The sequence below is a fragment of the Rhineura floridana genome, chromosome 8, assembly GCF_030035675.1.
Source record: "Rhineura floridana isolate rRhiFlo1 chromosome 8, rRhiFlo1.hap2, whole genome shotgun sequence".
NCBI lineage: Eukaryota > Metazoa > Chordata > Lepidosauria > Squamata > Rhineuridae > Rhineura > Rhineura floridana.
The window spans coordinates 43,980,333-43,990,961 of record NC_084487.1 but is presented as its reverse complement, the minus strand read 5'-3'; the positions used below and the strand labels follow the sequence as shown (position 1 = coordinate 43,990,961).

The 10,629-nt window shown below is 41.5% G+C and overlaps 1 protein-coding gene across 6 annotated transcripts in view; it reads left to right on the top strand.

Moving 5' to 3' along the window:
- Nucleotides 1-350: 350 nt before the first annotated feature.
- Nucleotides 351-10,629, top strand: part of TMEM184B (transmembrane protein 184B) — a 48,649-nt gene continuing 38,370 nt past the window's right edge. Inside the window, exons 1-2 of one of the 6 annotated variants that reach the window (XM_061639119.1) lie at nucleotides 356-789; nucleotides 1,354-1,511. The gene's annotated coding sequence lies outside the window, so the exon portion shown is untranslated. Of the gene's footprint in view, nucleotides 852-1,353; nucleotides 1,512-10,629 lie in introns of all 6 variants that reach the window. The other 5 variants (XM_061639117.1, XM_061639121.1, XM_061639120.1 and 2 more) reach the window with 5 other exon arrangements.

Below are 10,629 nucleotides of genomic sequence, written 5' to 3'. Positions count from 1 at the left end.
AAATAGTCCACGGTGGGAAAAAGTTTGGGGACAGCTACCCTACAAGAGGAATGGGGAAAACCTTTGTCCTTTGGACTCAAACTCCCATCACCCCTGAGCACCGGCCCTGCTCCCTGGGGCTGATGAGAGTTGGAGTCCTACAGCGTCTGGAGGCCACAGTTCTCCCTTTCACACCCTAATCCCAAATCTAAAACACTCTTCTCTAAGGGCGACTGGCCGGCCGGCCATAACCTGCAGGCTTGGGGCGTAAAACCAACTACGGTGCTGGGTGGACGGAAGGAAAGAAAAGGGACTCTAAAGTAGTCGCCTCCGCTGCTACTGATATTGTCGGCGGCGGAGGCCCACCTCAGAATCTGCCTGTGAAGGCAGAGGAGGGGTTGACGCTATCCCTGACGCCAGTGGCTATGTCACCGTCTCACGGCTCCTCCTCTCAGGCGGGAGGGTAGGCGAGCGAGAGGGACAGCGTCTGCGCAGGACTGTTTCTCCTCGTCGCCTGTCCAATCTCTCTTCAGCTGCTCTTTCACCCCCCCCTCCGTTGAGGGCCGCGGCAAGAAGCCCGAGTCCAGGACCGAGAAGTGGCTTCGCGAAGCTAAGAGTTCGCGACGGAGCGGCTGTGTAGCTACGGAGCTGTCGTGGGTGGCTCGGTCTGGCCATGGGCTCCTAAGGGCCTCTCGCTCTGCCCTCCCCCTCGAGTGACGGGGCCGTCCCTGCCGCCGGAGGAAGCTGGGGGAGCAGCGACAACCACCACAACAACCGTGCCAGCATCAGTCCGGCTGGTGCCGCGTGGCGGTGAGGGTAGCTTCTCGGTGAGGGAAGAGGAGAGGATGGATGGATGAGAACGGCGCCTGAGGGTACAGTGGAACAATGTGGAGGCAGCCGAATAGGGCCACAGGGTACTTCCGAGTCTAAGGCTCTGTGGCACTAAGGGAGGCGCAGGATGGCGCACCCAGTAGTGGTGGCACTTGAAACGAAAAGGGTGTGAAGGCGCGTGTGGTGCGAAAAGATGGATGGTAGCTCGCCCTTGCCCATAGCCAGATGGTCAAGGATGGCTTCGGTAGTACCTTAGGCTTAGGGTGTTCAACAGCTGTGCACAGTAGCTTGTAGAGACAGATGTCAATGCTGGTTGGCATGGCCTGGACTGAAAGGGACCAACTTGGCACCACTGAATGTGGGTGCTGAGTGGTGGGTTCTGCCATGTGGTCCTGCCTGGGGGTCTTAATCAGTGGGTATGGCGCAGAACATGACAGTGGGGTGTGTTTTTGTTTATGTAATTTACAAGTTTATGGTTCACCTTTTCTGCTTGATTGTATTCAAAGTGATTCAAGCACATAAAATGTAAAATGGTACTTCTAGGTGCTGCTGTGGTGCAACATGATGCTTGAATAGCACAGCCAGGTGTGCTGAACATGGGCACTGAGTGTTGTGCAGAGATGGATAAGTGCATGCAGTTGTGGGAGAAATGGCACACTTGATGCCAATGTTCCAGTGATGGTGCCAGATGATAAAAATCGGTAAGTGTGCTGTGGATTCTGGCACTTCCAGCCACTTGTGTCCCTGAATGTGGCAAGGACTGTGGTGAACACAATAGTGTGCTGCTGAATAGCAAGAACCACATAGCATAGATTGTGCATGATTTGGGTGTGGTGTATGGCATCTTGAATGACATGTGGCTGGCACTAGGTATAATGCTGTAATAAGGGATAAGCTTAGTAGCTTTAAGAGGAGTCGTGTGGTGCAGAAGTGTTCCTGTTGAATAGCATTTCATCAATAATTCAGCATTTACTGTTAAGATATTGGTCAAAAGTTCAATGAGTTTACAAGCCAGTTTTGAAGCCTTTTTTGTGGCTCGACTGTATTTTATACTAATTATTTAGATACTTTCTTCCCCCTTTTAACTTATGTTCAATATAACATCACTTTTCTTTTTGCTTCTCAGTCATTTCTCATTGCTGGAATTCATGGACATATATTATTTATTTATTTAATTTGTATCCCACCCTTCCTCCCAGCAGGAGCCCAGGGCGGCAGACAAAGCACTAAAACACTTTAAAACATCATAAAAACAGATCTTAAAATACATTAAAACAAAACAGCATTAAAAACATTTTAAAAAAAACTTTAAAAAAGCGTTAAAAACATTATTAAAATCATATTAAACAATTCTGACACAGATGCAGACTGGGATAGGTCTCAACTTAAAAGGCTTGTTAAAAGAGGAAAGTCTTCAAAAGGCGCCAAAAAGATAGCAGAGATGGCGCCTGCCTAATATTCAAAGGCAATATTAGAGGCAATAAGAAGAATCATCTAAGTTCAAATGCAGTGTGCCTCAAACTCTAAAATTTATGTTAAAGACTGGTATGAACTATTTTTTCAATGAGAAGCTGACTCTGAGAGCCAGTTCACACTTCACTCTGCAGCTTGGCTACTTAGGCAAAATACACATCTGGCACTATCAGTTGTAAATGGTAAAAACATATCTGCATGACTGTATTTCCCTGTAATTCCTGGCATCCCGGTAAGAGGTTCTCTGCTTTGTGTAAAAATCTGGTCACTTAATAAAGCACCCAATGTTTATAGTTGATGTTTCCATATGTACTTGTGCCCAAATTCCAAAAGTAGTGTGAATTAGTAGTATGTATTTTGTATAAGGTTCATAAAAATGTAACTGTACTGCCTTCAAGTCGATTCCGACTTATGACGACCCTATGAATAGAGTTTTCATGGTAAGCGGTATCCAGAGGGGGTTTACCATTGCCTTCCTTTGAGGCTGAGAGGCAGTGACTGGCCCAAGGTCACCCAGTGAGCTTCATGGCTGTGTGGGGATTCGAACCATGGTCTCCCAGGTCGTAGTCCAACACTCTAACCCAGCCTTTCCCAACCAGTGTGCCTCCAGATGTTGCTGAACTACAATTCCCATCTTTCCTGACCATTGGCAATGCTGACTGAGGCTGATGGGAGTTGTAGTCCAACAACATCTGGAGGCACACTGGTTGGGAAAGGCTGCTCTAACCACTACACCACACTGGCTCATAGCTTCTTTTGTATCTTCAACTGATGGTGTTAGTAATTACATCATGAGATGGCATAGGATCATGTAGTGCAGCTCTATAGTACTGTCATAATTGTTGAGGTTAATGTGAAGTTCTTAAATGTACAAAAATCAGTAAGGAAGATTGTAATATAGATAGCCTCTCTGTGGACTGAATAGGTGAAGGGTGTTAAGTGTATATTGTTGCATAATTTTTCCGCATGTAGTGTGTTATATTTGTAAGCTATATTCCACACATAGCTTACTTTAGCATCTTCAGTTCTCTGAAGAGTAATTTCTCTGTGAGAAATAAATTAAATGAAAATTAATCCCATTGAAGGGAGTAAATTTCAATGTATTATTTAGATATAAATTGTCTGTTACATAAATCTTAGGAGCAAACATTAATTGTCAGTTGCACTCTTTGAAACTGTTGCCTACCATGACATAGGATGCTGAGAAAAAGGCTTGAGGGACAAGGATGTGCTATTGTATAAAACCCAAGACTTAAAGGCTGGGGCTTCATTCCTCCCCCCCTTTGATTCCATGCCTACCTATTTTGCTTTTCCTTGGTTGCTATAGGACTACATTGTCTTTCCAGCACTCCTTCAGCTGAAACTTGGTAATAGAAGAACAGATTCCTGCCAAGATAATTAATCCTACCAAAGCCCTTTGAGTGTCTTTTAAAACAACTGATCTGCTGCCCTGGGCTCCTGCTGGGAGGAAGGGCGGGATATAAATCAAATAATAAATAAATAAAATATAAGCCATCACAGTAGTAAAGTGGAATATATAAAGCATTTAGCTAAAATAGCTCTTAATATAGGATGGATTTTGACAATAGTACTGTATCTAGGAAAGCGTTTCCAGTATGAGTTAAAAACTGGGGAGGGAAAGGGACTTCTCCAGAGGCAGGTGGTCACTTTGACAGGTAGTTTGTTTTAATGTGTGATATCACAATGTTTACATTTATGATATGGCTCAACTCTGAGTGTTTTCTCCCTCCCTCACCCCCCCTGCATTTTTTTTATCAGCTTGCATAGTGTTCACTGAGCTTTGTTTTTCAGTGCAAGCAGTGACTGAGAAGACAACTGATCACCTTGTGTCCAGGGAGTAGGCACATGAACACTTGGGTCTGTAATGCTGCGTGGTGATCATTTTAACAATCCCTGAGGGATTCAGTTGACAGGAAGGAAAAGGGGGAAGGTAGAATTAACCAACAAATTTCACCTGCTGCACAGTATGCTCTTTAAAATGATACATAACTGTTGTTGGAATTATCACCTCTTTAGCCTTGCTGTATAGCGAACAGTTCAACAATGGTTGTAATCTTGATGAAAGGTATTGCACATGGGATGGGGAAATAGCATAGGCTGTAGCACTGTATGTGCAGTGCCCTCAGCTGCTGCATCATGCAGCAGGTCCATCTGTTCTCTCTCTTGCAAGCAAGTTGTTTCCATGGCTTCTCCAGATTTTGCTGCAACTGCCTCATCTACGGACTTGCTCATTGGTCCACACTCAGACTAATGTTGTGACTACCCAGCCACACTGGAGGCTAAGCCTACAGGTTCTTAGGAAGCAATGTAAGCCATTGTGTGTTCTTTTTAAGGCAGACATTAAATGTTTTATGATGGACATGATTTGTCGTTAACTGACCAACTCCATTATCTTGTGCAGTTTTATTTGGTAACTTTATATTAAATATTTAGTGCAGAGTTCTTGGGGATATCTGTTAACTATTTTATCGTGTATTTTGAAGCTGGGTGTTATAGAAACTTAAAGATCATTCGATTGTTTAGTCTCAGACTGTGAACTTGAGGATTACAGCCTAAGATCTCATGTACATGAAAAGGAATAGCAGCCTTAGTGACATAAGCACTATTTGGCTTGTATTTTAATTTTTTAAAAAAAATTATTAATACTACAACATCTATATATACACCATAGAAAGGACAGATTCATGTCCCAAGGGGTTTAGAGACTAAAAATAGCCAACAGAGGAGGGAAATGGAGGAAGAATAAACAGGGGAAAGTAAGCCGTTCTTTTAGGTTCAGGTACTTAGGCTTAGTTATGGTAGGATATTGGTGATTGTTTGCTCTGAAACATGGTCTTGAATGTTTGAAAAGAGTGTGAAAAGTAACAGGCCAGTGAAAAGGGGATGCAGAGGGACCTATTTGTTGCAGCACTCTATACTTGGAAGGAGGAAACAGCAAGGCAGAAATATTTCGCTTTTACTATCCTGCATCTCTTTGATGTATCCCAATTCAGTCAGCAAGCACAGGGGGAGATAGGACTTCACAGGGGAATGTGTGAGGATGTATCTTTGTAGGGAGAGTAGGGCAGCATTGGTGTTTTTGTGGTATCCCCTCCTCCGCGGAGAACTAGAGAGGCAAACTCCCACCTCTGCACTCCACTAAAACATCGGGATTGCATGCTCATAACTAAAAATGTGATTAAATGGCATATTATTGGTATGCAATTTTTTTCCATTAAGTTGCGAAAGGATTGTGTGTTTGCTATCACAGACTAACAGAGCAGCCCCTATGCAGTCAGGGTAATTGAGAGCCATTGAAATCCCTGGTTCAAATCTCAGCTCAGCTATAGATGAATTATGTGGTTTTCAGTTGGTCTGTCTCAGAAACAAAATGGGCAATATAATGAATGAGTATGGCAGAAGTGAAAGTGTGCCCATAGAAAATAAAAATTCACTGCAACTTTCTATTCTCATTTCAAATAAACTCAACTTTCACTTCTGTCTTTTATACCCTCAACTTTCAAGCACTACTACTTCATTATTATTTGTGTCTCCCTTCACCTGATGAACTGAGTGGCAAACTGTGGTAAGATCATGGGCATGGGGCAAGTAGTGTGCATGGAATGATTTTGGTACTGATTCTGCGAAACATACCCACCCTACAGCTGTAGTGTTTGATCCTATTTTGAAAGGAAGAGTAGGAAACTGGGACCAGCCTCCTCCCTTTCCTCTTGTTTCCTGTCTCCTTTTTTAAAAAAAAGTCTGGCTGTAGTATGCAGACCTATTATAATGCTGACCTATTATAATGTGGGTCAGTCCACACACATACACAAAAGATGGAGGAAAAATGGCAGAAATTAATAAGAGCAGAAAAACTCTCTTGGAGAAAGATAGTTATTTATGGTAAAAGGGTTTCATTGTTGATCTGCATATCTGATTTAGGGTAGAGGAGGATGGGTGTTTGAAAGTGAATTGGTTGACCTGGTATAAAACAGTGTTTTAGAATAAGGCAAAGGGAGGAATAGACTAGGAGAAGTAATGAGGGAGGCATCTGAAGGGAGCTTCAGGGGTGGGAAGAAGGGGCTGATCTCTGTGAAAAGAAGATAAGGAGAGGTGTGCACCTTCCTGTTTCAGGATAAGCTGAGAAATTTAAAATTGGAAAGTAGTGTTGTTTCCTATCTAAATTGTAGAGAATGTTTCAATATATATTTAATTAAAATGTTGTAATTGTCTAGAATTGAGCATTTCCTAGAAAAAAAGTGAATGATATTCATTTGTTTTTACCATTTGTACAAGAGATCCTCTTTTTTTGAAAAGTTTTTTTTAAAGCCTCAGTGGTGCTTTCTGTCTTTTGTTTCACTGAGCATGCTGCCAGCTGTTTGGATAAAAAATGATGAATGGGCAAAACTCTCATGAGGATTCAGGCTATTCAGTCCCCCACAGAACAACCACAAAAGCTGTGTTTGGATGATGCTTTGTTGTACTGATAGCTGAATTATATCACTAACAAGCAGCCTTGTTCATTGTGGGTGAACAGAATTTGTATATGCATACAAGAAGAAAAAGTAAACTGGTTTGGAGTGAGATCCCCAAAGATATGGACAGGTGAAGAGTACCTGCTGATGTTACAGTCTAGTCCAGGGACCTTATTCTCCTCTCTTTCTCCAGAGTTCTGCCTTGTTTTTATTTAGAGGGGCAGAAACATATTAACTACCAATAAAGGTAGAGCTTAACGCATACTGTAAGTTAACAGAAGTTTAAAGTAAACTCTGGTTCCCTTCACATTGACATAACAGCTCATTATATTGAACTTCCTTTTGTTCAGTAACCTAAGTGAGTACAGGCGTGCCATCTGCTTGGTTATTGGAGTGCTGTTTCATGTGTCATGATGTCATGTTGTATGACACAATAGCCCTTGAGTCACTTGGAGAAAGGGAATGGGAATAGGTGTGTGGAGGCCGGGGGGGGTTTCCCCATTTTTGAGGCACAGCCTTAGGAAAAAATGGTGAAGTGAACAATTTTTACTCTGTGTATATCATTCTACAACTGCATCAGATGCAGGACCTAGCATTAGTCCCAACTTAAAAACATGATGATGATGATGATGATGATGAAAATTTCATAAGCTTGCCTTTCCCTCTCTCCCCCCCCCCCCAAAAAAGAAAGGGTGGTAGTGATGATTATGCTTTTAGGACTCGCCTTAAGTCAGGTCATGATGAACATGTGGGCCCCAATCTACTGGTGGACTAATATTTCAAATTACACTCTCCAAAGTATTGGCATTCCCAAAATATATTAGCAAATACACGTTATTCCTGGAACTTGTATAGCATACAATTTAGTTACAGATCTTTATCTTTCCCAATAACAGAAATGGCTGTATTTGAATGAATTAAGAAGAAAATTCCAAATAAAGCTGCTCAGACATCCTCTGCTATTTTTCATGCTTTCACACTTAATGGAAACACTTGTTCTTTGATATGAGAGTATAACTGACAAAGATCTGGTCCAAGGAGTTCCTGAAGTGCCATGGGGTTTGCAACTGGAATAGGGAATGGAACAGCAGAGCTTTTATTTGTTTTGTTTTTATATCTTGCCTATGCTGCGTTCTTTATTCCACATATTCCCATTTCATCACTTTCTCCTAAAATCTACTGTGCAAGCTGGTAATGCAATGTGGTACCTGTAGAATTCTCTTGAGAAATTTTCAATTCAACTTCAGGAAGCTGGGGAGGTATGAGAAGATCATCAGGGAGACAGATGCTATCCTCAAGCCTGGATTACTGCCCTATGTGGGGCTTCCCTTGGGTTTAACCCGGAAGCTGCAGCTGGTGCAGAATGCAGCAGCTAGCTTGTTTACTGGGGCACCCCACTGACACCATCTTAACACCTCTGCTGAAGGAGCTGCACTGGCTGCTAATATGCTACCAGGTGCAGTTAAAAGTTTTAGTTTTAGCATTTAAAACCCTAAACAACTTGGAACCAGGATATCTCAGAGACCACCTCTTCCACTATATCTCTGCCTGGCAACTGTGCTCCTCAGATGGGGCACTACTGAGAAGACCATATGCCCCAGAGGTGTGCTTACCCTTAGTCTGTACTGGAAACTGGGCTTTAGTGTTGCAGCTCCAGCTCTCTGGAATCAGTTATCAACTGAAATCAGACAGGTGCCTAGTGTGATGATGTTGAGGTGACTACTGAAGACATTTTTGTTTAAAAAGACATTCCCTGAGGTGTAACCCAGTCATTTATGGAATTATCAATTTTATATCTGATGAAATTGTTTTGTTTTTAGAGTTTGTATGGATTGTTGTTTTTAGAGTTTGTTTAACTGTTTGTATTGTTTTTAGAGATTGTGTTTGAATATTTTATTCTGTTTTTATCTTGTACACTGCTTCAGTGGCTTTATGCTGTGAAGCGGTTTATAAATTTGGTTGTTGTTGTTGCTGTTGTTATTATTATTAATAATGATGATGATGATGCCACATAGGTTGACTCTGAGGGCCATAAATACATATTTTTTTTACCTGGTTTGAATCTAGATACTATCAGAAGGTAAATAGACTTGTCTTGGGCTTAACTGTCAAAACATCTGTCCAGATATTCCTGTTGATTACTTTTATAGACAAAATGGGCCAATCAGAGTACATGTTATTGTGAACCAATCCCTAATCTTTTTGTCCTGGTTTTATAGCGAAAGAATTTAACTGTCTGTCTGCATAGTTGCTGTTTCTGCCTAGAGGTTGAAAATAGATTCTTGTCCGACCGTTATGTCCAAGAGGGCCTTGGTTAAAGGTTTGAGCAACAAAATAGTAAATGCTAGCTGTGCCCCATAGGCTTGAAAAAGTATGAAGAGAAAGGGTAGAAGTCCAGCTTGAATTTCCTTTCTTATCTTACTGAGTGGCTGAGTGTGTGAAGAACTTCTTTTAGTTGCAATAAAAGTAGCATATGCTTTTTATAAGAGCATAAAAAGTTTGGATGATTTTCTAAAAATGGACTTAAGCTAAAGCCAGTGATAAGAAATTTTTTTATATTTTCAACAAATTCTGCTCTAGCTGCTTGTTCCTTGATTTAAAAAAAATATATAACTTTGATAGCCTTGGGGCTTGTCTGAATGAGAGCTTTCCCCATGGCTTGTTGAACACTTCACCATTTTACCAAAGTGGAAGAGCATGGGTTTTTTGTACAAACCTTGCTTTTTTTTTTGGTTGTCTTCTGTACTGATCCTGGTATGGACTAGCAGATGGCTAAAAGGGAGTGTATGTGTGTGTGTGTATGTACACACACACACACACACAAACACACACAAAAGCAGTTATATTAAGTGTCTTTTAAAAATATAACAAGGCTTCAACTGAAATCTGCATTTAATACAAATCAGAATAAAGTCTGCACTTAGAATCTCTTAAAGCTGAATCTGTGACTGTCTATCAAACATGAGTTTAAGCCTGTTTTTAATGTAAATGGCTGAACTGTGGGTGTGGGAGAAGGAAAAACAAACCTACTGCCCACTTGGGCAGTGTGTCATGATTCTTTTTCATTATGACCTTAGTCTTTAAAAGTGGTATCCATTGTATGTTCAGAGAGCACTGTGCAGAAAGAACTATCACCTTCAATTGGCCCCAGAAGTACATAGATGGCACAACTGCTGCAAAATAGTCTGTCTGTTCGCTTTCAGCATCTAATTGATTGAGCAAATTAGGCCTTTGATCTAACTTGACACTTCGGCATTCCATTTATTAATTTGTCAGCAATATGATACTGCTAAATATTGAGAAATCTGAATAAAATGTGTACAGGTGTTCAGGGCAGAATTTTACTTTTTAAGCTCAAAAGCCAGCTCAGTCCCCACTTTCATTTTTAAAGAAGGGAGGAGGTGCAATATAAAATGTATGGTAATATCTGCTTGGAAGACTGAGAGATCAAAGTGAAAGTTAGCAAGACACAATTGTGCCATTCATGTTCAAATTCAAGATTTGCCCTTGCACCAGTTTTCAAGAGGGCTAAGAGTGAGGCCTTTCACACACTGATTTTACAAAATGTTTTTGTGTGTCTTATGTTTTAAGAGGTCCATATATTTCAACTGAGCAAGGGTTGGAGAGTCAACCCCATCTTACTCCCAAGCAAGCCAATAAGCAGGCAAAGGACTCTCTGTTCTCCTAATGTGAACAGCATCTGAGACTTTGGCAGAATGCTTCCTTTAGGCATGTTGACTTGTCACTATCACTTCCCAGTTTACAGGAGCTTGTTTACAGGAGAAAGTAGCTGGGGTTGATAGTAATGAGAGGACTCTGTCAAAGTTCCTTGTAGCGTTTGCAGTGCAGGGCAGGTCAGGTTAAAGATCCT